The following is a 25180-nucleotide window of genomic DNA, read 5'->3' as shown; positions in this document are numbered from 1 at the left end:
TTCTATGAAGTCTTGGAAAAGATTTCTAAGACTTCATAGAAGAAGCATTCTAGGGAGGTGTTCTCTATCGATTACCTGTGGAGTTGTTAGTGAAGATGAAGATTGCACTTAGGATTTCGCTGCAGTCATTTGGTACTTCGACCCTTAAAGGTCACTCTTGTAAGACGATTTGTTGACTAAGTTATGGTTATTGTAATGATTATCATCAATAAAATCACTATGTATTGAGACTGATTCATGGACTCAGCACATATATGAGATTGATCATTTTCTTGACTGGTCTCAACAAGAAGCAATCCCCCGTCGACTAGATCTTAAGCTTTAGACACACTAAAATTCACCTAGTTATTAGGATTAGACTCATCCACATTCACATTATTGTACTATGTGATCTAAGAAAATTACCCAACTCGGAGCTTGAACCTGTATAAACTATGTGCCTCTGTTTGCGATATACTTCATCGACTTCGCATATATCTATATTTTCAATATCGTAATAATAGACAAATAAGTATCAATTCCTCGATATTTGGGTTTTTCTAGATTTTAATTTTGCACATGTCTCCGAATAATTTCTTGACTTTCGGGAAAACACACAACTAAGTGGTGATGCCACCCAAATTTAGTCTAAACCTGAAAGAATATTTTCTCTCTTTCTTTTGCTTTTAAGAAGAGAACTATTGTGTGCGATCGTACACACAAGGGAATGTTTGTCGGAATGGATAATGGCATTCTGCAAATGGCTTGGCCGGCGTACCTCATCGTCCAACGGGGATGGTATTGCCATGTTTCATGATTATTTAACGAAGAAGATAGGGTGCACGATACTGCTGGCAGGAGAACACAACGCGCTATGTCGATTGTAAATCTGTATAAATTAGGCGATTTTCATATTTGCCACTGGTCCGATTTCATTCTGCTCAGTTGCCAAAGGCAAAAGTCTAACTGCAAATATGCCACTAAAAGTGCAACTATAATATATTTATCGTGACGCTGGAATGACAGGATTGACTAACACTGTTAATTAGCTTGTCAAAAGATGTCACTGCCCCTATCTTTTTCCCTGCTACATCTTTCTTTGCTTTCCCCGGTGGCCATCGGTGTTTAGCCATCCATGGCATGCGCACAGCCGTAGATCTGGCAACCGCCCCCAACACTAGCACTGCCACCCCTCTCCTACGCCTCCTCTAGCCTCACCTCTCGCCTCACTGCTGCCTGAGCTGGCTGCCGGAAGCCCCCATGGCTGGAAGGACGGCGGCGGTAGGGCTATTTCCCTGCGGTGTCTACTGGTGACCAGATCTGTGCGGCGAGAGACCTTGATGGTGAGATAGCTGGCATTGCGTGCTGGTCCGGTGATGAAGTCATATGTACATCAGAGCATATTTTACAGAGAGGGTTGCATTTAGCTCGGATGGCTGAGGATTACTCACAGGATAGTCCGGTGATGAATTGATAAACACTGGAGAAGGCACCAGAGCAATTTATACAGAGAAGATGTTGGCTTGGATGGCTAAGGTATACTCACCGTAATGCCCGGTGATGATGTTGCAGTATACACCGGAGTGTCCGGTGTTTATAGTGGCTTGATTGGGGTTCCAACGGCTAGTTTGTGAGAGTGTACTCACCAGATGATCTAGTGTTAGTACTACTGTTCTCATCGGATCATCCGGTGTTAATAGCTTTTCATAGTCTTTGGGTTAACGGCTAGTGCACGGGTTTAAGGCTATAAATACTCCTCCACTCAGTCATTTGAAGTGGTGGCATGCTGCTGGAGTCTAAAGAAGTTCATATACACATATAAGCCACCAAAGTACTTAAAGTGATTATCCAAGACAATTAAGCATAAGATTAGTGAGTGATTAGTGCTTATAGGCTTAGAGAGTGTGCTGCTAGGTGATTTCTACCTAGAGAGTGGATCAATGAGTGATTCAAGCTTGTACCAAGTGGTATGTTAGCACCTTAGAGTCTTGGTGGCTCGTCGATAACTTGAGCCAGAGTTGCTCAAGCTTGTTGACCCTTTAACTTGGTGTGGAGCGGTGATGAGAAGCGTGTATAGGGATGCGGAGACCCTTGCCTTGGTGGCTCAAGCTCCAAAGTGATCACGACGGCAAATAACTGAAAGAGAGGCTAGTTGTGAGATCTTACCTTGGTGGATTGGTGGCTCATCCGGCTGAAGGCCTTGTTTTTGTGACTTGGTGACTCAAGAGTCGTGACTAGGTGCCAACCGGGAGTATATCCTTTGTGGAGCTCCAACGACTAGGGGTGGCATTCATGCCATCGATACCACGGAAAACATCATTGTGCCAAGTTTTCTCTCTCTTCCTTATTTACGTTTTCGCGTTTACTTACTTACAATTTACCTTCTTAGATAGGTTACAAGCTCTTTGATCGGTAGAGTAGACACAATAGACCTAGAGCACATTTAGATAAAAATTGATATAGATTTATCTTGTGTTGTTTTTGGAGCCAAAATAGTTCTAAGTGTCCTAATTCACCCCCTCTTACGACGTAACCGATCCCTACACACGCATCCCGGATGGCGAAGAAAAACCAAATCCGAGGTGTGGTGTCTAGTGGTGGGTGTGGCGTGACGCCCGTGCGCTCTGTTTGAGACACCGAGAGATTGAGACAGCCTCGGAGGTGACTAGATCTGGTGCAATGCTTTAGTTGGTGGATCTGTGCAGTGCTGCAGTGGTACTGCGGCAATGTGTCTCGCACAACGGTGACTTTCTCGGTGCGGTGCAGTCTACTTCGCGATGGCTTCCGACGTCGCTCAGTCGTGACCAAGGTATTGACGATTGCATGCACAACTCGAGGGGTGTTAGGGCAGACGGTGACATGGTAGCATGACGACGGCTTGCTCTACATAGTGGTGGCTAGTTTGGTACTCGCCAAGCTGGTGGCATGGTGGTGGGGTGGTGCTTCATTGGTGGTCGGTGGTTCGGTGGTGTGGCACAACAGCTTTTGACCCATGCCTTTTTGTGTTGTCTCTGTCTTGCGGCGCGTGTTGGGATCTAGTCTATCTGTCTGATGGTTGTTAGCTGTCGTAGTTTTGTTGTTGTAGTAGTTGTTACTCATTTTTTGCTTGTACGTAGCCTCCCTGGGCTGCCTACTTTTTTCCTGCTATATCAATAGTAACTGGCACTGCCCAGTCCCATTCGTTCAAAAAAAGTAGATATGGCCGCCACTGCCACTATGTCGCTACCCTTCCCCATCGCTACTTCCTGGGCCACCGCGATGCCCTCCAACTAGGCCACACATCTACCCCTCCCAACCTACTGCTGAGCCTCTCCCCACGCCAGACTTGTCGCTCCTCCTAGGCTAAGCTAGCTTAGGAGCCCCTCCTACCATTAAGGAGAGCCACTCCACACCCGCCCTATAGCCATGTAGATCAGGAGCTTGCTGACCTCCACCACCCCATTGCCACCTGGCATGGTGATCCATCTAAAATATGTAACTATGCAAGATGCTCTCATATATCCCCTTGCTAAATATGCTTTCATAGTATACATTGCATAAATCTCAATAAACACATTTAACACCTTGAGCATTGCATATTTTATCATTATATTAGAATGATTTCATGCTTGTTTTTATGCAGAATAAAGGTTTCTTTGAATTCCCATGGACGAACCACGATGAAAAGACCATAGCCGGAGCTAGTACGGTGGACCTATGGGTGTCTGATACACCGCCTGAAGCTTATATTGATTATCTGGGCACATAAATGACTTAATGCAAAACTTCACAACCAAGAAGTTGTAGATCTCATTGATAGCTGCGATTTTTGTATAAGGATTGTCTCCATCTGAGATCATATGAATTTTCAAAAATGAGCTACGCTAAGAAGAAAACACTGACCTACCACCCTTCGTGAGGAGCCTAATAGGCCACAAGAAAGGCTGTAACTTTCATGTTTCAACTCCGATTCGATTGTGACTTATTTTGAGAGATATATCCACACTTAAGGAAGATAAGGAGAAAACTACCCGTCAACCATTGGATTATATTGGATCACATCGAAAGGGTTGAAATATCACCTACATGTCTATATAAGGAGATCCAAACTGTAGCCACTGAGAGAATGCTCCCCACACAGAGGTGGAGCCCCTCGAGCGCCTCCCTCTCCACACCACCGCTGCTATCTCCAGTCGTTGTTTCCACCTCGGCATCGATCTCCATCACCATCTCCACCGTGAGCGAGTCTTCCATTGTAAATAGAGAGTTCTGCACACCACTTGTGTTGCATTTTTTTAAGTCATCAATTGTGTCTTGTGCTGGTCTAATAGATTGTATGACTCTTTGTGCAATCTAAATATTTATGTGTTGCATCTTTATTTATCTTTTCATGGTTCTCCGTATGTTGCGCGAGTAGTTCAGTCATTCTTTAGCCAAGGCAATCATGATGTGATTTAGAGTTATTTAATAGTTGTTGATATAGATTGTTCCTCTTAGTCCCAGGTTGCGGTTGCAAACATATATTTGAGGTAGCGGTAAGGGGATGACCGAGTAGGTGTAATGGGATGATAGGCAAATGAAGTGACAACTGCCTAGCATTGACTTCTTAGATCATCAATGCGGCAAATCAGAAAGTACCACCCACTTAAGGCTATAGTGTAGGATTTCCTTTAAATTTGTTTGCGTGATTGGGTTATGGCAATGAACAGAGGACTATAAGGAGAGGATAACCCAAAAAAGGTCATGTCGATTTAGACTTCACCCAGCAATAGTATGAAGCGCTTAGTTCTTGCCCCATGAAATGTCTAGAATAGCCAAAACCCGATGAACCTTTGTTTATATAATGTTTTCCCTTAATTACACCATTTTTGTCGAGGGATGATCCCTGATGATGAATCTAGGGTATAACAGATGACGGTCGTGTTGATCTACATTTCTAATAGATGTATCTTGAGATAGATCCAAGAACACAACGATTGATCCAGGTTCAGACCTCTCGAGGGATAATAGTCCTACGTCTTGTGTATTATCTTGTGAGTTGGGTGAACTTGTTACAAAGTGTGTCCTCTTGTTCTTACAAGAAGAGTCTTTACCCCTTTATATACCAGGGAAAAAGATGCATAAACAAACTGACAGTACCAAACCCTATGGCAAACCTACCCCTGATGGAGCCAATTACCCATAGCCGATCATGACATCGGATAGGCATGCATGCTCTGCTCCAGTCATCCTGCATGCCCTGTACCATCACCGAACACCATCATGCTCACCTGTTAGACCATCTCGTGGTATTAAATGCTACTGGATGGGTCACTGTAACTCCACACCGCCCCATGACCATGCCTCACCGAAAGCAAGCATATGGGGAAGAAAAATACTTGAGTGGGCAGTATTGAATGAGACTTGATTGGTTAGGTGAGGACTGGATCTGCGACCAGCAAGGGCAGGTCGCAAGATCTTGCTTTGTGACCAGGGGGTTGGCCGCACGAGCCTTGCCCTGGTTGTGCGATACGTGGTTTTCATAGTACCTACTGCCGGCTGACACTTGGCAATGCAAGACCTGCCTCATGAGGTACCCCCTACCTATTACATTGATAGTAGCCCCTAAGCTCCATTGTGGATATGATGGACTGAGTGGTTCACACTAGGGCTCCATTGTCGCTGCATGTCACATTGTCGTGAACGGGTTTGGTCGCATACCTGGGCCCCATGTGACCATAAGTTTGCCCAGTAAGTGGTCAATAATGCAACCAATATTAATGATTGACTTAAGAAACCGTATCCCGAGGGGAGGTTAAATATCTAGAGAGAGAGAGAGAGAAACGTGGGAGAGAGAGGAAGATGTGGGAGAGAGAGAAATATTAATTGCTGCCAGGCCCGAGGGAATTTTGGTTCCCCACACGCGTCCCATCGAATTTCGCGTGGATCTAACCCCACGATGGTTGAGATACCATGGTGGCCCTTTAAATTGGAGTACCCACTGCTCCCAATGAATCCTTTCATCATCTCCCTTAGCCTCCAAGCTTTCGCAGTCAGAGCCCTTCATCTCTATCTCCGTTCTTGCCCTCGTCGCATCCTCCATTTCGTCTAATGGTGCACACCAGTAGTGAGCCCGCCTTCCCCAAATCCAAGTGCGAAGGGGCGAGATTGAAGTTGATGTACGATGTCGATCTGCTCACCCGCCGCCTTTCCTCGGTTTACCACACCGAGGATAGCGCGCTTGCTCCCCGCTAGGCAGAGATTATGTTGTTCGTCTTATTCTACTTTGCGGGTCTCGTGCCACCCTTCTCTGAGTTTTTCAATACCATCATCTCCTTCTATGACATCTTCAATCTCCATCTCAACCCTAACTCCATTCTCATGTTGAGCATCTTTGCTCACACGTGTGAGAATTTCGTCGGGGTTGAGCTGTGCCTTGACCTCTTACGATTCTTCTACACTTGCCGGTCAGTGATCGAACTTCCCATCGGAAGTTGCGGGTTCCTCCTAAGTGATGGCGTCGCAGACTCCTACATTGAGGTGGTCCTCAAGTCATCGTGGTCAGGTTTGATGAAGGATTGATTCTACCTTGCAGCCGATAGTTCCTTGGACATCCTCCGCGTACTGAGTGCGCCAGCATAGGTTACAAATAATTGGGGGAATATGCTTGTGACTACCCCGGAGTTACTGACCCTGGCCCAGTGGCTTGGCCATCTTCGAGAAGGCAGGCTGACAGGGTCGAACAGCATCCACAGCTTCATTAAGCACTGATTGTGCCCCCTCTAGAGGTGAGCACATCCGGCATTTCTCTACTCCGGTCTGAGCGATACCACCTGGGAGAGTGGCACAGGTAACCACGCCATTTTTTCCTTAGTGTCATCTTTTGGTATGGGTGTGCGACCTCTCATGTCTCTTATGTTATTCAGATCTCACTGACAATGCTGTCAACTCGCGGATTAAGATCCTAATGCCGTCCTCCCCGAGAAAAGACAATCGCCTAGCCAGCACAATCCCACTTTGTGATCTCACTCCACCGAAGAGAGCGCAACACAGGATGATAAGTTTGGTATTTCAAAAATTTCTACCCTTGAGCCTTTTTAGGAGTTATATTTTCACGATTGGTGCCATTGCATGACCACCTTGAGGTCGATGTTCTATGCTGAATCATTGACGAAGTTCTAGAGGCATCCGATTCGACTGCCTCAGGGAGGGGAATTTGCCGTGACCTCCATCCCAGCGCCCAGTAGAGCATGACCCTGCCGCCTCCTAATCTATCTGGTAGCACCTTAGAACCATCTGGTCACGGAGACGACCACCCTGCCCCAGGCCGAACACCAACCATGGGTGGAGGTCTTGCGAGAACTGCTGGTTAGCACAGAAGCGACTAACCTCCCCTTGAGTTAGCTAGGGGTGACTAGACTGCTCGTGGTCCATTATTGACCCCAGGCGGAGGTCTTGCATGTGGCGTCGGCCCATAGGGGAGCGACCAGTCTCTTCTTGAACTAGTCGAGCGTGACCAGGCTGCACGCCAAGCCTTTGCGAAAGGGGAGAAAATATCGGTAGAGGATTCAACTTCCACAAGGGCGCCCAGGCGCACCCGAGGGATACCAACCGCTCCCGGCTCGATGGCATACATGACCTCCTACTCGCTCGGTCAACTCAGTGGCTTCATGAGGTCGAGAGTTGTGCTTACCAATCTGACTATGCGGTAAGCCTTGCTGCTAGGCATAGGTATTTTTTAGTCCTTTCTTAACTCCCTAATTTGTTGTCACTGCAGATATTGTACCCTAGTCGCGACCCCTCCCTCGGTACCTTGGCTAGATATTTTATCCCTCGAGCCCGCAGTGTAGGGCCTCTGAGGACTGTTGGGCTGGAAGCCAATGAGTCGCAGGATGAGTCTACGCAGGACTGGACCTATGCCATCTAGGTCTTGGCGGAGAAGTTTACCTAGCTCCCATGCATTTTGGCGGTGTGGGCATCGAAGGATGTGGCGAAGACGGTGAAAGACGTGGCGGGGTACATGCTTCAGTGTTATCGCAACCGTGACCCCAACTTCGACCTCGAGGGCATCCGGGAGGGGGTCGCAACTGCTGGTCTTGAAGCTGAAGCAAAGCTGTAGACAAAGTGCTAGGGGCGATGGAGTATGTAGGCTCTCTCTTCTGGATTGAGACCATCGAAGAGTAACTATCAGATTGTAACTTAGGCATGTATCATACCTTGAACGAAGTAATTTCATTTCCCTGATGGTCTTGTGTTGTTGCTGTGGTAGTAGAGTCTCTAATCTGTCTGAACCACCTATTTTCTCCGATCCCGCGACCACGACCATCGAGGACACCAATGACCAGCACAGTCAGGAAGCGGTGGTTGAGTGTGAACTCAGGTTCACGATCAAGCGAGAGAACTTGCAGAGTGATCTTTGAGGTGTGTCAGTCTTGCCACAGACTAAACCACGTGTAGTCTTAGGCTAGTCGAGCAATACCCGATCAGATGACCCTTGCGTGCTCTGCGACCTATTTCCGACTAGCTTGTTAGGAGGAGCTTCTCATGGTGCAAAGGGACTTGGAGTGGATGACAAGGGAAAATGACCCGCGATGGGCATATTTCTATGATTGCCTTAGTCGGGCGTACCCCTTTCGACTCGCTGCTCTGGGCTGTCGGCGTTCTTTTCCGCCTAACCCTTGGGGATATTGTGATTGTTCATATTGACTAGTTTTTAGCGGCCTCCGAGGAGGCAGGTGTCCTCAGGCAGAGGCTTCATGAGACCGTCAGCGACCATCTTTTTGAGGTTGGAGTCTCCGGCACCTACCTCACCATTGCCTGCGTCAGCGATCACTTCATCAACATCGACCTTGCTCCGGTAGTTTTTGCAGGCTTTGGTGATGTTTAGCGGACCACGGTAGAGCTTAGCGACCATGCTTACTCATTTTTGTACACCGCTAACTCCCTCCTATGGAACATCCAGTTCGACCCGCTGAGGGGCATCTTTGGATTCTGCGAACACTGATTAAAATCGTTAGAACTAGTCCTCAGGCTTTACCCAAGTGCTCACCTTGTAATATAAGGACTTGCTTTTGTATAACTTTTCCCTATGTTCATGTGCTGAGTAGGCTCGTTATTTCTTTGAGGGGATCAAGGTTTTCTGTATCATTCGCTAGCTAGGTTTATGGTGTTCAGAACTGTCCTTAGCACAACAAGCCCTTCGGTGGTGACCAGCGCTCGACCCGAGTTCGAACTTATGGCCTCGTGGTCATTATCCCTTAGCAACCCATATTCTTGATACTGCACGAGTAGCTATTTACATTCATTCTCTCTATTTGGTACTCACCAGATGAGCGACCAGGCACAAAAGACTAGCATCAAGAAAAGGAATCCTAAATTGCTCTATCCCTTGACTGTCTGGTCGTCAGCAAGGCTACTAACCTGGTCAAAATTCTGAATTGGAAAAACATACAAGCCAATGGGAAACCTTTCTTGTCTGGGAGATCCTACAAAACATAGTGTTTGGTATTTTAATAGGAAATAATTACAAGCTGAGGGAAATTCGGTAGCAGCCATATGCTGCAAAATAGACAAATAGGCTCGTGCTCGAGCAGCCCTATACATAGAACTTGCGCAACTAATTTATGTTCCAAGAATTGTGTAGTTCACGGCCATCCTTCATGGCTAATTTGACTGCACCAGTTGTGTAACCTCGATCACTGTGTAGGTCTCTTCCCACTTGGGGAGAGCTTGTTTTGACCTACCTTATTTTGGAGTTTCCTTAGGACGAGGTCGCCTATGACCAGGGTCTGCTCCCGCACCTTTTGGTCATGGTAGCGCTTGAGACTCTATTGGTACCAGGCTACTCGAATTAGAGCACATTCGCAGAACTATACGATCAGGTTTATGTCATCCTCCCATCGAGCCACCTAGTCATCGTCCGACTAGCCGGTTACTTGAGGAGACTGGAGGGCGACCTTGGAGGGGAGGATTGCTTTAGCGCCAAAGACCAGGAAGAATGTAGTTTCGATTGTGGCCCTGCTAGGGGTCATTCGCAGTGACCAAAGTACTGTGGGGAGTTCATCCACCTAGCATCTTGAGTAGCTCTGAAGCTGATCAAAGACTCGGGTTTTGACCCCTTGCAGTGCCATCCCTTTTTTCCTTTCGACCTGCCCATTGCTCTGGGGGTGTGCCACAGACACGTAGCATATTTTGGTCCTAATCTCTTCATAGTAGTCTCTAAAGCGCTATTGATGAACTGAGTCCTGTTGTCTATGATTATACGGTTTGGACCGCCAAACCGCACTACCAGCCCTCGTATGAATTTGATCACTGCCGTAGCGAGGATCTTCCTAACTGGCTTGGCTTCAATCCACTTATTGAATATATCGACTGCCATGAACATGCATTCGAATATGCCAGGGGCCTTGGGGAATGGTCCCACAATATCAAGTCTCAGATAGCGAAAGACCAAGAGAGTGGTATGGTTTGCAGTGCTTGGGCTGGTAGGTTGGTCTATCGGCCATGGTACTAACATAGCTCACACTGTTTCACCAGCTCATAAGCATCCTGTAAGGCCATGGGCCATTATAATCCTTGCCGGAATATTTTTCTAACCAAAGTGCAATATGAAGCATGGCTACCACATATACCTCCATGGATATTAGAGAGCAGCGCACTCCCCTCTTCCTGAGTGATGCACTTCAGTAAAAGGCCATTGCTCCCCCTGCGGTAAAGGCATCCCTCTACCAGGGATTATATGTGGGTTTGCTACGTGACCTTTTCTGCTGACGCATCATCACTATGGATCGCTCAATTATGAAGGTATGACAAGATCTGATCCATCCATGTTGTACCTGAATTAAGCTGGGTGACCACATGATGGCCGCCTGAGGACTGCGCCAAAGGATGCGTTGCCTCCAAAGGTGTTACCTTAGGTGCTCTGTTTTCAAGCGGAGTATCCCCTTCACCTCGGTCCAAGACTGTGGTGGATAGTCGTGTGAGTCTTTCTTCAAAGACTCTGACGGGATAGGTGCGCGAGAAGAAGCTAGATGGGCTAGATCATCAGCGAGAAAGTTGTCCCACGCAGGACATGCTTAACCTTGAAACCAATAAAGTGTTGCTCCAGCTTTCTCACTTCAGCAAGGTATGCCATCACTGTTAGGTCAGAGCACTAAAATTACTTTTGCACTTAGTTTACGGGAAGTAGCGAGTCCCATTTTGCTAGCAAGCGCTTTATACCAAGTGCAGAGGGTGCTCTCATTCCTGAAAAGAGGCCCTCATATTCTGCAATATTATTTGCATAAAAACATAATTGAACTGCATACCTGAGGGTGTCGCCAGTAGGTGAGGTCAAGACAACTCTAGCCCCCCCCCCCTCTCTTCAGCGTAAATGACCCATCGAAGGGGATGGTCTAGTGCTCATCCATGTCTGGTTGTTTTTCCTACTCGGGCTCAAACAACGACCACTCGGCCATTAAATTGACCAGTGCTTGGGACATTGTAGCTATTCAGGGGATGAACTAAATATCGAATTCCCCAAGCTCTACTTCCCACTTTGCTGTTCTTCCTGTCGCATCCCAACTATACAGGATTTCTCTAAATAGGAGTGAGGAGATTACCTTAATTTTGTGGGCATGGAAGTAGTGATGAGCTTGTGAGAGGCCATCAGTATGGCGTATAACAGTTTCTGTACCAGTGGGTACCAAGCCTTCACGTCATGTAGGACTTCACTGATGTAGTGCATTGGTCACTGAAGACCCTCATGCTCAATGACCAGAACCGCACTCGCAACCTGTGTTGTAGCTGCAACATAGAGCAATAGCTCCTCATCTAGTCACAAAGCGGTTAGTACAGAAGGCAAAGAGAGGTACCTTTTGATACCTTGGAAGGTCACCTCAGCTTTTGGCATCCACCGGAAGTGGTCGCTTTTCTTCAGGAACTTGAAGGCAGTAACCCTTTCTCCCCATCCTAGAGATGAACCTGCACAAAGCTGTTATGCACCCCGTTAGTTTCTGGACCTCCTTCAACCTGGTCGGGGATCCCATCTGGTCAATATCTCTAATTTTGTCTAGGATTGCTTCTATTTCTTGACACAACACAAGGAAACCGAGCAATTTTCTTGATGGGACTCCGAACGTGTACTTCTCCGGGTACAGCTTCATGTGGTACCTTTGAAGGTTGTCGAACGTTTCCTGGAGATCTATGACCAAGTTGTCCTTGGTCTTGCTCTTTACAACCACATCATCAAGATATGCCTTGACATTTCTACCAAGTTGTGGTTGAAAGATGAGCTGGATACATCACTGGTAAGTGGCATCTATGCTTTTCAAGACAAAATACATTTTTACATAGCGAAAGACGTTGAAGGGTGTTACAAAAGCTATTTTCTCCTCATCTACCCTATTCATACTAATCTGATGGTATCCCAAACGAGCATCTAAAAAGCTTAGCAGATTGCTATCGGTAGTTGAGTCAACAAGCTGGTCGATCCAGGGTAGAGGGAAAAGATCCTTCAGGCACGCCATGTTGAGGTCGGTGAAGTCGACTCACATCCTTCACTTACCATTAGGCTTTCAGACCATGATAGGATTAGCTAGCCATTCTGGGTACTGCACCTCTCGGATGAAGCCTGCTGCTAGGAGCTTGTCAATCGCCTCGCACAGAGCTTCCTTTATGTAAAATGCAAACCGATGCGTCTTTTGCTTCATAGGTCACACGTCAGGTCGTACAGATAACTTGTACTGGATCACATCCCTAGGGACTCCAAGAAAATACATTCACACTATCAGGCACGTCAGGAAAGTGATGAGCGTGGGTACCTATTTGGGGTCAAGGCTGGCCCCTATCTGGACCGTCTTAGATGGTCGGCGTCATCTGGGAAAACTGCCTTGAGCCGATCTCTAGGATTGGCCCCGACGTGGATCTTCATCGAATGATCACTAGGCATAGCACTCTCGGGCTATGACCCAGGAGTTAGCACAACCATGTCGAGGCCCCTCTTGTTGCAGTGCAGGGCTGTCTTTGGATTGCTAAAAATAGTGATAGCTCCTTTAGGACCAGGGATCTTGATCGCTTGGTACGAAGACCATGAATTGAGCCATTGCTGGTTGCCCAAGATTGCATTATATGTTGTCCCAAGTTTGCCTCATCGAATAGGACCTTCTTGGTCTTGAAGTTGCTCGACAAACCGAAGGCGACGGGTAGCTCGATCTGCCCCAACGGCTTGACTGAAGAGCTAGTGTGATTCCAAACAATGGAGAAGATGGATTCAACACACTCCTTAGGATCTGCAAGGCATCCAAGACCTCAACAAAGAGGTGATCGATGGAGCTCCCTCCATCGATCAGCACAAACCCAATTCGTAGATTATGCACCGTGGGCTCATCCAGGATGGGGTAACCATCATGGCGCTTGATGTATGCAGGGTGGTACACCTAGCTGAAGGTGAGGGGTACCTCCAACCACTTCAGGCATGGACTCAAGCCCAACATGGTCGCACCTACTTCGCGGACCACTAACTTGTACGCCATATTTGAAGAGTATGTTACAGCGCCCCCAAATATATGATGGATCATGTGCTCGATCTGCTGGAAGCCCAGAGCTGATCGGTCAGGGTTGGTTTCATCCTCGCCATCGTCGTTGCACTTGGGATTGCGTTCCCCAAGCTCCTAGTCGATGATGCCTCGCACGACCTTGCATTTGGTCAGGTCATGGGTGTCGGTTTGGTGGAACGGGTAGTAGCCTCCGCCCTTCTTCTTAAAACGTCAGTATTGTTAGCTGGTTTGCTCGACAACCATGACGTTGGGTGGTCCAGCCTTGCGCTTGTTTTTCTTTTTCTCCTTCCGACTGACTCCTTTGGAAAAGTCAGAGGTTGGCTACGGCTTCACACTGATCTGGCACTCTCGAGTCTCAGCAGCTTGCGCGCATTGGTCTCTGAGCTCAAAGAGCATGGTGTTGCTCCAGACTTCCTTGGTGGTCAGCTTTTTAACCATCTTTTGTTCTTTGATCACCCTTCAAAACGCTATGACCACAGACTCACCCGTGATCTTTGGAATGGTATTTCAGCATTTGGTGAAACACTGGATGCAGTCTTGCAACGGCTCGCCATGCCACTACCTGACCTAGTACAGGTTATCCTCGACCCCTGGTCGAGCGTAAGTCCCTTGAAAGTTGGTGATGAACTGATCGCCAAAGTCTTCCTAGGACCGAACTGACCTGCGGGGGAGGTTCATCATTTAGGACCGTGCTAAACCAGCCATAGCAGTTGAGAAATTGTTTGCCATGACCTTCCTGTGACCTCCTATGGCCTGCACCGTGGTTGTGTAGATCTGTAGGAACTTCTCTAGGTTGGTCGAGCCATCATATTTTTTTTGCTAGGATTAGCTGCAACCGTTTTGGCCAGCGCACCTCTCACAGCCGTGTAGAGAAAGCATTGCACCCCATCCCATAATGAGGAGCCCCTCATCGTTGGGTTGCTGCACGCGCTTAGGGAGAGCCGATGGTCCTATGGCCCTAGCGAAGGGACGGAGGAGTCCGACGCCTCCCTGTGAGGGGAAGGTGAGTGACAGAGCCATTTTTCGGGTGGCCCTCTGGCCCTGGATTATGTCGCATAGGTCACAGTGGCAAAGCATGTCACACAGGTCAGCAAGTGGACTATCCCAACATGGTGGAGGTCTCCTCGTACTCCCTACCACTGAGGGAGTCCAGTGTTCCCCCTACCATGGGGCCCACTGCGAACCCTGGCAGCCACCATCTTGATCGTCCCTTATGGTGGACGAGGTGACTGCTGCCGCTTTCTGGTGCTGGGCAGTATCTACCAAGAGGGCAAGATCACAAAGCCACGGTGCTACTGGTGACCCCTCTGATACCGTCACTAGCGGGTGGCTGAGAAGTATTTGCTCAGTATGCAAGTTCTGTGCGGGGATCATGGTCTCATAGTCGAGCTGCTGACCGCTGACCATCATGGTCTCGTAGTCTCTACCTCATGAGAGTGTTCCTCCATGTGGCATTGCTGTTGCTGGGGCAATATATGATCATATCCACACCTAGGGCCGAACTGATTTTCCTCTTGGCCTACAACCTGGGGCTCACCTCCTGTTCTCACAACACGAGCATCGTTGTTGCCCCCGCTGTGTGGGACACCATCAAACTTCTCGTTCAGTCTCAATGTCTTTGGACTCTGGCTCAGTGTCCTATACTTGGAGTAGACCGGGCTCATCTGGGTCATACCCCATGATGAAAACCTCACGACAGCCGGGGTCCTCAGAACGGGACTCCACAACCGTCATGGATCTAGATGTGGATAGCCCAACCATAGCCCAAACTTGTAGAAAATGCAAAAAACGTGCCCCGACCTTGCACGCCAACTGTCGGGGATGATCCCTGACAATGAATCCAGGGTATACCAGAGGATGGGTGCATTGATCTACATTTTTACTACACGTCCAAGAACACAAGGATTTATCCAGGTTCACGTCTCTCGGGGGATAATAGCCCTACGTCATGTGTATTGTGTTCTAAGTTGGATGAACTTGTTACAAAGTGTGTTCTCTTATCCTTACAAGCAGAGTCTTCACCCCTTTACATACCAGGGGAAAAGATGCACAAACAAATGGGTTATGCCAAACCCCGTGATAGACCTACTCCTGATAGATCCAACTACCCCTAGCCCATCATGATATTGGATAGGCATGCCTGCTCTGCTTTGGTTGTCCTGCACACCTTGTACCAACACTAAATGCCATCACGCTCACCCTTCAGACCATCCCGTAGCATTAAATGCTACGGGACGGGTCACTGCAACTCCACGCCGCCCCATAACCATGCCTCGCGGAAAGAAAGTGCCTGAGCAAGAAAAATACTCGAGTGGGCAGCATTAAATGAGACTAACTGCTTAGGTGAGGACTTGCTCTGCGACCAGCAAGAAATGGTCGTAGGATCTTGCTTTGCAACCAGGGGGCTGGTCGCACGAGCCTCGCTCTGGTTGCGTGATGCGGCCGTGGTCTTGACAATACCAGTTGTCGGCTGACACTTGACGGTGCAGGATCCATCTCATGGGGTACTCCACTACCTATTACACCAACAATGTTTTTAAGTTAAGTTTATATCTTCGTATTTATTTATTTTTCTGCATTTATTTATTTTACAACTATCAATCTCTATTATTATTTTGTTGCATCCGTATCCTACATTGGAAATCTAAATATTCAACTACTACGAAGTATTCTCCTTGATGGTTCTCATTAAGTGGTTGTTGCAAAAATATATGTGAGCACACTTAGCAAACTTACAATGGCGCATGAAACTTCATTTCATATAAGTTCATATGTTGTTACATGGAAATTGTGTTAGATGATGTTGAGATGCGGGCACCCATAGATTTGAACATCTAGTTTTTTTTTTTCTTAAATGCTTTTCACTTGAAACCCTTGATTTTTCTTTTTTGGTTGCTTTCACCTTGAACCTGGTGAGAGGGACAAAACATCAACACCATAACCTGAATATGTTCTTGTTGACATGAAAACATGTCACGTTAAACACTGAGCACCTCGTGTACAATATCCGGTCATGACTACAGATAGTAGTCACTAGTCATGGTCATGAAGTATTTACTATTCACTGGTCAGGGTTACTATTCATCTGGCCTAGTACTGTTTACTGTGGTTGGAGTATTGTTCACTGTGGTCAGAATGCTGTTCATCATGGTTGGAGCACTGTTCATCGCTGCATGTATTGGTCACTGGTCACCCAAGCCGGTCATTGCTGCAATATCACTATAAATGCCAAATCTTATCATCAGCACATGCCCCCCGATTTTTTGGTGAAGCTTTCTCACTAAAAAACATATTATCTCTTTTCCTACCTACCAAGGGCGATGATTAGGAAACTATCCATGAATATTCCTTAGGACGATGGTAATCAATACATCGGCCATATTCTTTTAAGCATCTTGCCACATGCTAGGATAAAATTTCTTCAAGTATAGCCCATTAATAACTCTAGGCAATTTCTCCCCTTGCAAACTTTCTAGCAAACTAGAATTTTCAAGAACGATAGTTACAACTTTATATGGGCGTTCCCGACTTGGACACCATTTGCCGAACTTATTGTCCTTCGATCCTACAGGCAAAATAGTCTTCCACACAATGTCTTCAATTTGAAATGACTTTGCTCTTACCTTCTTTGTAGGCTTTGGATATTCTTAATTTATCCTTCTCGATCTCCCTCAAAGCCTTCAACTTTTCATCTGTCACTTCATCAATAATATCCATCATTAAACTATAATAATTCACAACTGATATGTTATTTTGCTCGAACAATGTAAAAGCATTAAGATTTACTTCAACAGGTAAAATAGCTTCATGACCATAAACAAGTTCATACGGCATTATTTTAGTGACACCATATCTAGATATATAGTGTGCCCACAAAGTCTCTGATAGAACTTCATGCCATCTTCCAAGATGTTCCTCTATTTCTTCTTAATGAGCTTAATCAAAATCTTATTACTAGACTCGATCTAACCATTGGCCTGAGTATAATATGGAGATGAATTAAGAAGCTTAATTTTCAATGACTCGACAAATTCACGTACCTAATGTGACATGAATGAAGTATCTTGATCCATAGTTAAAGTCTACGAAATGCCGAATCAATGAATAATATGATCTAATATAAAATTAATTATCTCCTTATGTGTCATGTCTTAAGAGGAACAACTTCAATCCACTTGGTAAAATAATCAGTAGTCACCAAAATAAAGCGATGACCTTTAGAGGATGGAGAATATATCTAGCCAATAAAATCCAAACCCGAACCTCGGAACGGCCATGGTTTAATAATAGGATGCTTAACAGCAGGAACTAATTGAATATCACTAAACTTATGACATACCTCACATCCTTTATAATACTTGAAGCAATCATTAAGCATAGTAGGCCAATAAAAATCAGCTCTTTTCAATAACCACTTCATCTCGTGTGATGATTGATGCATGCCACATATGCCTTCATGCACTTCTCCCATAGCAATCCTAGCTTCATTTGAATCCAAGCATTTGAGAAGTACAAAATCCATAGTTTGACGATATAAATCATCATTCGATAATGTATATCTGAAAGCTTGCCACCGAATCTTTCTATCAACACTCTTGCTTGGATCTTTCAAATAATCAATAAGAGGCTTCCTCCAATATTCAATTTCAGCAACTTCAACCATTTCTCCCAATGAACAATATTCAATCGAACCCAAAAATTCATATTCGGCTATACAAGGATCAACACATTCAAGCATCGGTCTTTTAATCACAAAGAATTTGCCTCTATTAACTTGATAATTGAATGCTTATTGTGCTAAGTTATTAGCTCTAAAATTATCATCTTTAGACACATGCTTGACAACAAAATCATCCAAAATGGCAATAATATCCAGACATTTATCAAGATAGCTATTTATTGATCCATCAAAACATTGATAATTATCGAAAACTTGCTGGACAACTAGTAAGCCTCTGTATTTTTTACACCCATGGAGCTTAAAATTTCTAATCCTAATAAGAGAGATTCATATTCGGCTTCATTATTCGTATAAAAATACTCTAAATGAGAAGTTGCTTCAAAAACATCACCTCTAGGCACAAAAATAAGACCAACACTTTGTCCAACCCCACAAGTCAAACCATCAAAATAAAACTTCTATGGTTTAATAGATATAACACTGGCATCTAAATCATGCTTATCATTTATCCGATGGTCAACAATAAAATTAGCTACAATTTAGCCTTTCATAGATTTCGAAGATTCATAAGCCAAACCATATTCTATAAGTGCATAAGCCCATTTCCCAATTCTACCACTTAAAATTTGCTTTTGCAACATATATTTAACTATATCTGCTTGACATTCTACTACACAAGTAGTAGATAGCAAATAATACCCTTAACTTTGTTCAAACATAATATATCAATAAGCATAATTTCTCAATAAAGACATACATTATTTCCGCTTCCAAAAGACGTCAGCTCAAGTAAGTGATTGCATGCTCTTTACCATTAATTTCTTGTACTAAAATAGCACCAATCACACCATCTCTCGTAGTGATATATAGCCGAAAAGGCAATCTAACTTTAGGCGCCCGAAGCACCGGTGGAGTAGACAAATATTTCTTGATTTTATTAAATGCAAATTACTATTTTGCCCCCAAGTGAGTTCGGTCTCATTCTTCAACTAAAGAATAGGTGTAAAAGCATTAACCTTCCCGGATAAGTTTGGTATGAACATTCTCAAGTAATTAGCTTTGCCCAAAATTTCTGCGTATCTCTTTTTCATGTAGGGGGCTGAACTTTTTGTATAGCTTCTATTTTATTAGGATCTATTTCTATGTCCTTCTCATGTATTATAAAGCCTAAAAATTTAACATCTGACACGCCAAAAGCACATTTAAGTGGATTCATTTTCAGGCCATACCGACACATTCTTTCAAAGGCTAAACGTAAATTGGCTAAATGAGAATCATCACTATCTGATTTAACAACTATGTCATCAATATATAATTCTAATATGACACCAAGTAGATCATAAAAAATTAATTTTATAGCCCTTTGATAAGTAGCATCAGTATTTTTCAAACCAAATGTCATAACCACCCACTCAAATAGACCAACAAAACTAGGACAATGAAAAACCATTTTAGACATATCTTCTTCGGCCATAAAAATTTGATTATAACCAGCATTACCATCAAGAAAATTAATTATTCTATGTCCTGAAGCATTATTAATTAACATATCGATTATATGCATAGGATATTCATCTTTAGGAGTAGCTTTATTCAAATATCTAAATCAATGCAAACTCATAACTCACCGTTACTCTTCTTCTCCACGAGGACAATGTTGGAAATCCAATCAGCATACCTGCATAGCCTAATAAACCTCTCTTTCAACAATCGATCTATTTCTTCTTTGATCTGATCATATATATTAGGATTAAACCTTGTAGGGGGCTGTTTATAAGGCATAAATCCCAATTTTGGCAACTGATGTTCTACTAACCCTCAGTCAAATCCTGGCATCTCATGATATTCCTAAACAAAACAATCAATATACTTGCTAAGCAACTCGATTACTTTAGCCTTGTAATCGGTTTCATGTTTTTGTTTATAAACATCAGCTTGGAATACTACCATCATCACCTATATCAACTTCTTCTAATGGATCAGCTGATGAAAAATCTTAACCTAACTTATCTAACTCATCTAAATCTTTAATGGCCTCACAAATATCATTCTTATTTGACCGATATTGCTCCATACGCTTGTACATCCATTCTAAATTTCTATCTCTACTCATTGATACATTATGCAATTGAGCCGATTATCACAAGTCTGCTTTACAACCACGAGTACAAATCCATCCTTGTAGACACTAAGAAAATCATAATCTGAAAAATCAAGACCCGACAAGCACTCAGCAATGTTGTATCTCCAATTGGTTGAAGCATTGGCCAAAAGAAACATAGGCCGAAGTATCCATATGAATTATCTCTACCTCATCATCCACTCATTGAATTAAAAAGTGATGCAAGGTGGAAGACACACAACCATTTGCATGAATCCAATCACGCCCAAGAATAACACTATAGTTATCTTGCACCTTGACGACGAAAAAGGCGGTAGATAATGTCCTACTTTCAATAGTTATCTCCACAAAGATAACCCTTTGGCCTCATTAGAATCACCCACAAATCCATTGAGAACCAAATTAGTCTTCATTAATTCGCTATCATCTCTACCAAGATTCTTAAAAATTGAGTATGGCATTAAATTTACAGTAGCTCCACCATCAATAAGCATCCTAGAAACCAGCTTCCATTAATATGACCCTTCACATATAATGGCTTCAAATGCCGATCTGTCTCCTTTAGTTTCTCAAAAATAGCCTCCTTTGGCCCCAAATCCAATTGTGCTACTTTACCTTCATCCACAGCATGAAATCTGAAGGTAACATAAAAACCACATATATATACATACCTTCGGTTGGTAAAGCATCACTAGTGTGCACTGGCGAATCATCATAATCAAGCAAATCTTCTTCTTCTCCATCACCTTCCATAGGTGTCGATGTTATTATTAGGGAGAGGGTTGCTATAGGGGCTGTCTTGACATCTTGCTTTGGTCTCCATACTTGCTTTGCGGGTTGCATTGACTTTACTTCATTGAAAGTGTCATCTCACAATTTTTTAGCTTGATGCTCCATTAATTCCTACTTGCGTAGCCGCTGCAATCTTCTCTTTTTCGTATGAGATAAGCCAAAGGGACACCACCTCAGCTGTAGATATTTAGAAAGCGGCTTACTGCTACTTGCTTCATGATTATTAGCATTTAGAATAGCAAGTACAGTAGTACGCACATTTTCATATTTGATCGATTTATTATTAATCATAATTGGTCTCTTGCCAAGATCTTTGGTGAACACTTTCATTGATCCAATCTCAATAATATCAGTAGCAGTGGTCCTTATTTTAGCGACATTAGAATCTGAATTTTGAATAGAAACTCTATTCCTCTTGATCCGATATTATTTCCTCACATTTTTAGCATGTCTAACATCACTAGACTGATTTGTATGCCCTAATCGATCGCGAATAGCACGTGATATTCTATCAAAGGGCCTACGTGGTGCTGTCCATCTCGAATGAAAAGGAGAAAATTGCATAGGAGGAGGAGGCATCCACCTACCGTTATAGCCCTAAGTTGGGAAAGGAGGAAAAGGCATCAGAGGAGGCATCCATGACCATGGAGTCAACCTAAGTGGTGGATGAATAGCAGCAACATGATCCTCCTTTGGTTGATGATGATCATGCACTTCTTGTTTCAAAGGTGATCTTGATCGGTGAGATTATTTGGCCAATTTGCATGTCTTTGAACAGCCTTGCCTTTTTCATATTTAGACAAAAATTGCTTGAAAGTTGGCTTGGGCTTCTCAACCTTGTCATGTCTTTTTGCTTCATTCACCTTTCACTTTCCAACCTCTAGGCTTTTTGGTTTAATCATCCTTGGTTGAGCATTGCCATGCCCCCGGTGATTGAAGTGTTCACCACGATCTTGATTGATTCTTTGCCTTCGGGAGTCTTCTCAAGTAATACTCCTCTTAACAAGTTTTTTTCTCCCCTAAAGGCTCAAGCCTTTCTTCACCAATGATCATATTTTTTCCTTTAGCTGATATGGCTTGAGTTGGCCGAATTAAAACACAATTGCCTTGGAGATCAATTACATTAACCAAGAATGGTTGCTTGTCAGTTTGCATCTATGAGAATTTCAATTGTCCTTCATTAATGACTGATTGAATCTACCGATAAAAAATATTACAATCTTTAGCTGCATAAGAATAAGAATTGTGCCACTTACAATAAGCTCACCTCTTCAATTCTTCTAATGGAGGAATCACATGACCATGAGACAGCTTATGTAGGACCGAGAATGGCGACTAGAGGGGGGGGTGAATAGGTGCCTTACAAATTTCTTGCGAAATAGATGGTCTACTCCTTGTTCACCTAACGCTCAAAACGCACAAACGGAAGCATAAACTTTAGAGAGACAAAGAGAGAAAGAAAGTTCCAAAAAAACATGACTCCACGGATGGAATATGAACCATAGGCTTTATTCAAAACCATGCTATACGTCTTTGAGCACAAAAGCTTGAAACTTGAATGAAGAACAAAATAAAAAGACAGTCACCGAAAGAAGGAACTCTTTAAGTTGATGGTCTAGAAACAAGGGGATTCAAGACCCTCTCAAATACATGAGTATATGAATGTTTATACTTCTAGCAACAAGAAGAACAACTCCCCAAGGTTGAAAAATCGCAGCTCAAAGGTAAAAACGAAAATCAACAAGAAAATCACAACTGAAAAAAGGAAAACTTGTAACTTGCAAGGGAACCAGTAGAGAGAAACTAGAAGAAGGGGAATTCAAGCATATGCAAAAACGTAAACTTCATTACTCAAAAAGATCTCTCAAAAACTATCACCTATTACATAGGCTAAGTACTTATCTCCCTCTCCTCTAAACCTCAACACTTCTAACACTAGGTTCTCAAATGGGTGGCCCAAGGGGCTCAAGTGGCTTGTTCAAACTTTCTCATAATCCTACCTCTCTATTTATAGGTCTAGAAAGCTTGACCTCTAAGTTTCCTACCTTGTTACCAAGATACTCCTCTCTTGTAGTACACTTCTACCTACCACCGAGGGTATTTTGTTCCTTTTCTTATTCCGCCCATCGAACGGCCATAGCGCATTTATGACTTAGCTTTGCCTCGATGCAAGCTTCATGATAGTGCCACATACTCCTCCAATCATCCCATGGTTTTAAGTCCTAACCGTGAAACCCTTTGCATGCTTCTCAAAGCATGCCTTGCCACTTGCTTACACCTTAAAGAAGCACTCTGATGTCAATACGTGTACTCCATCTTACGATCCTGACCTCCTGCAAGTCTCTCCTGCTCCTGATCCCTCGGGTCACCTTTTCACTTCCACCGACATCCCTTTCGCTTGACTTTATCAACACGTCATCTTTATCCTCCGTTTCATGCTTTACCTGACCTCCACGTATATAGCTAGAATCACTATTGATTCCGCCCAGCCTCCTTGATCGTCCAGCACCAAGCACCCGCTTAGCCTCGAACATCCGTCGACGATCACCAAGTTGCATATGTCACCTGTACACCATGAGACAAGCAAACACATTAATCCAACTCCAACTCCAGTTAGTCCATAATCAAAATTCTCAAACCAAGCTCAAGCAATCCAAAACTCGACAAACCAAATCGATGACCTTATCAATCACTCATCACATATAAATCAAGGCATATTTCAACTTGGTTTCTCAGTTTAATTTGTTTTTCTTGTAGTAAGTAATCAACAATTCTATCGCACTTTGCTACATCAAAAGTAAATTTAATTTCTTCTTGCTGATTTTTGGGAGGAATTGGCTTAAGAGTGGAGCAAACAAATGGTATAGACTTAGAAGACCAAGCCCACTCAGCTATACACACATCAGCATCATCATCGTCCGAATTTTCAGATTCGTACCCAAGCATATGAACATTAGGACGATTGACTCTAGCTTTATCACATAATTTCAGAAAATTTCTAGATTCCTTAGCTTGGCTTTCTTGTGCTAGAGCTTTTTGCAAAAATTGACTAACATCCTGAAATTCATACCTTCTAGCTTTTCCCTAAGATGTGACAGCAAACCCGAATAAGCTAATTCGGCTAAGTCTTTTTCAGAAAGTGTCAAGTTAAAGCATCGATTCGTTGTATCTCTAAATCTTCTAATATAATCAACAACTGATTCATTGTATCTTTATTTAATAGATGTCAAATGTAAAAGCCTAAATTCATTATTAGCACTATAAAAATACTCATGGAATTTTTCTTCTAATTGAGACCACACATATACAGAATTAGTAGCAAGAGATGTAAACCAAGTAAAAGCAGTTCTAGACGACAAGGAAATAGTCTAATTTTCAGCACATTATTGGAGGTAGTTTCACCTAATTGTGCAAGAAATTGGCCTACATGCTCCCTAGTTGTCCTATTATCCTCCCCGGTAAACTTTACAAAATCAAGAACTTTAAAACCACGGGGTATAGAATTGTATCATAATGCTTGGGATATGGCTTTTGGTATGCACGAGTATTTCTCCTAACATCTAAGCCAAATTGTTCACTTAATATAGTAGCTACTTGTTCTCGCATGATTTCATGTAATCGTCCACAATCCGATTAGGGTTAGCTACTGGCTCAAGCAGTGGTGTGGACACATTCGACACATAAGAGATGATAGGAGGTGGTGTGGTGAAAGTTTGTTCCGGTATCGGCCCATAAAGGATTCCTGATCCTTGTGGAGGTATATGCAGAAACACTATATGCTACGGTTTGATAATATGGTGTTTGCACATTAGGATAACTTTCGGTTCTATAAGCTTGAGCTAAAGAAGAAGCATGATGTCTAGCATATGGTGTTTGATTTGAGTGTTGTGTTCCATCAGTTTTAATAGCATAAGAAGAAACATGATTAGGTGCAACACTACCCATATAATTTTAGCCATCATGAGGAATTGAAGCACTAGGTAATGTATTAACCATAGTAGGTAAAATTGGAGCGCTAACATTACTAGTAAAAGATTTTTTTCAGATTTTTCTTCATGATTTTGCATAACTAAAAGCCGAATCTTTTCAGCCAATGTATCATCAACCATCTTT

This window comes from Phragmites australis, chromosome 2 (genome assembly GCF_958298935.1).
Source record: "Phragmites australis chromosome 2, lpPhrAust1.1, whole genome shotgun sequence".
Lineage (NCBI taxonomy): Eukaryota > Viridiplantae > Streptophyta > Magnoliopsida > Poales > Poaceae > Phragmites > Phragmites australis.
Note: the sequence above shows the minus strand (reverse complement) of the source record.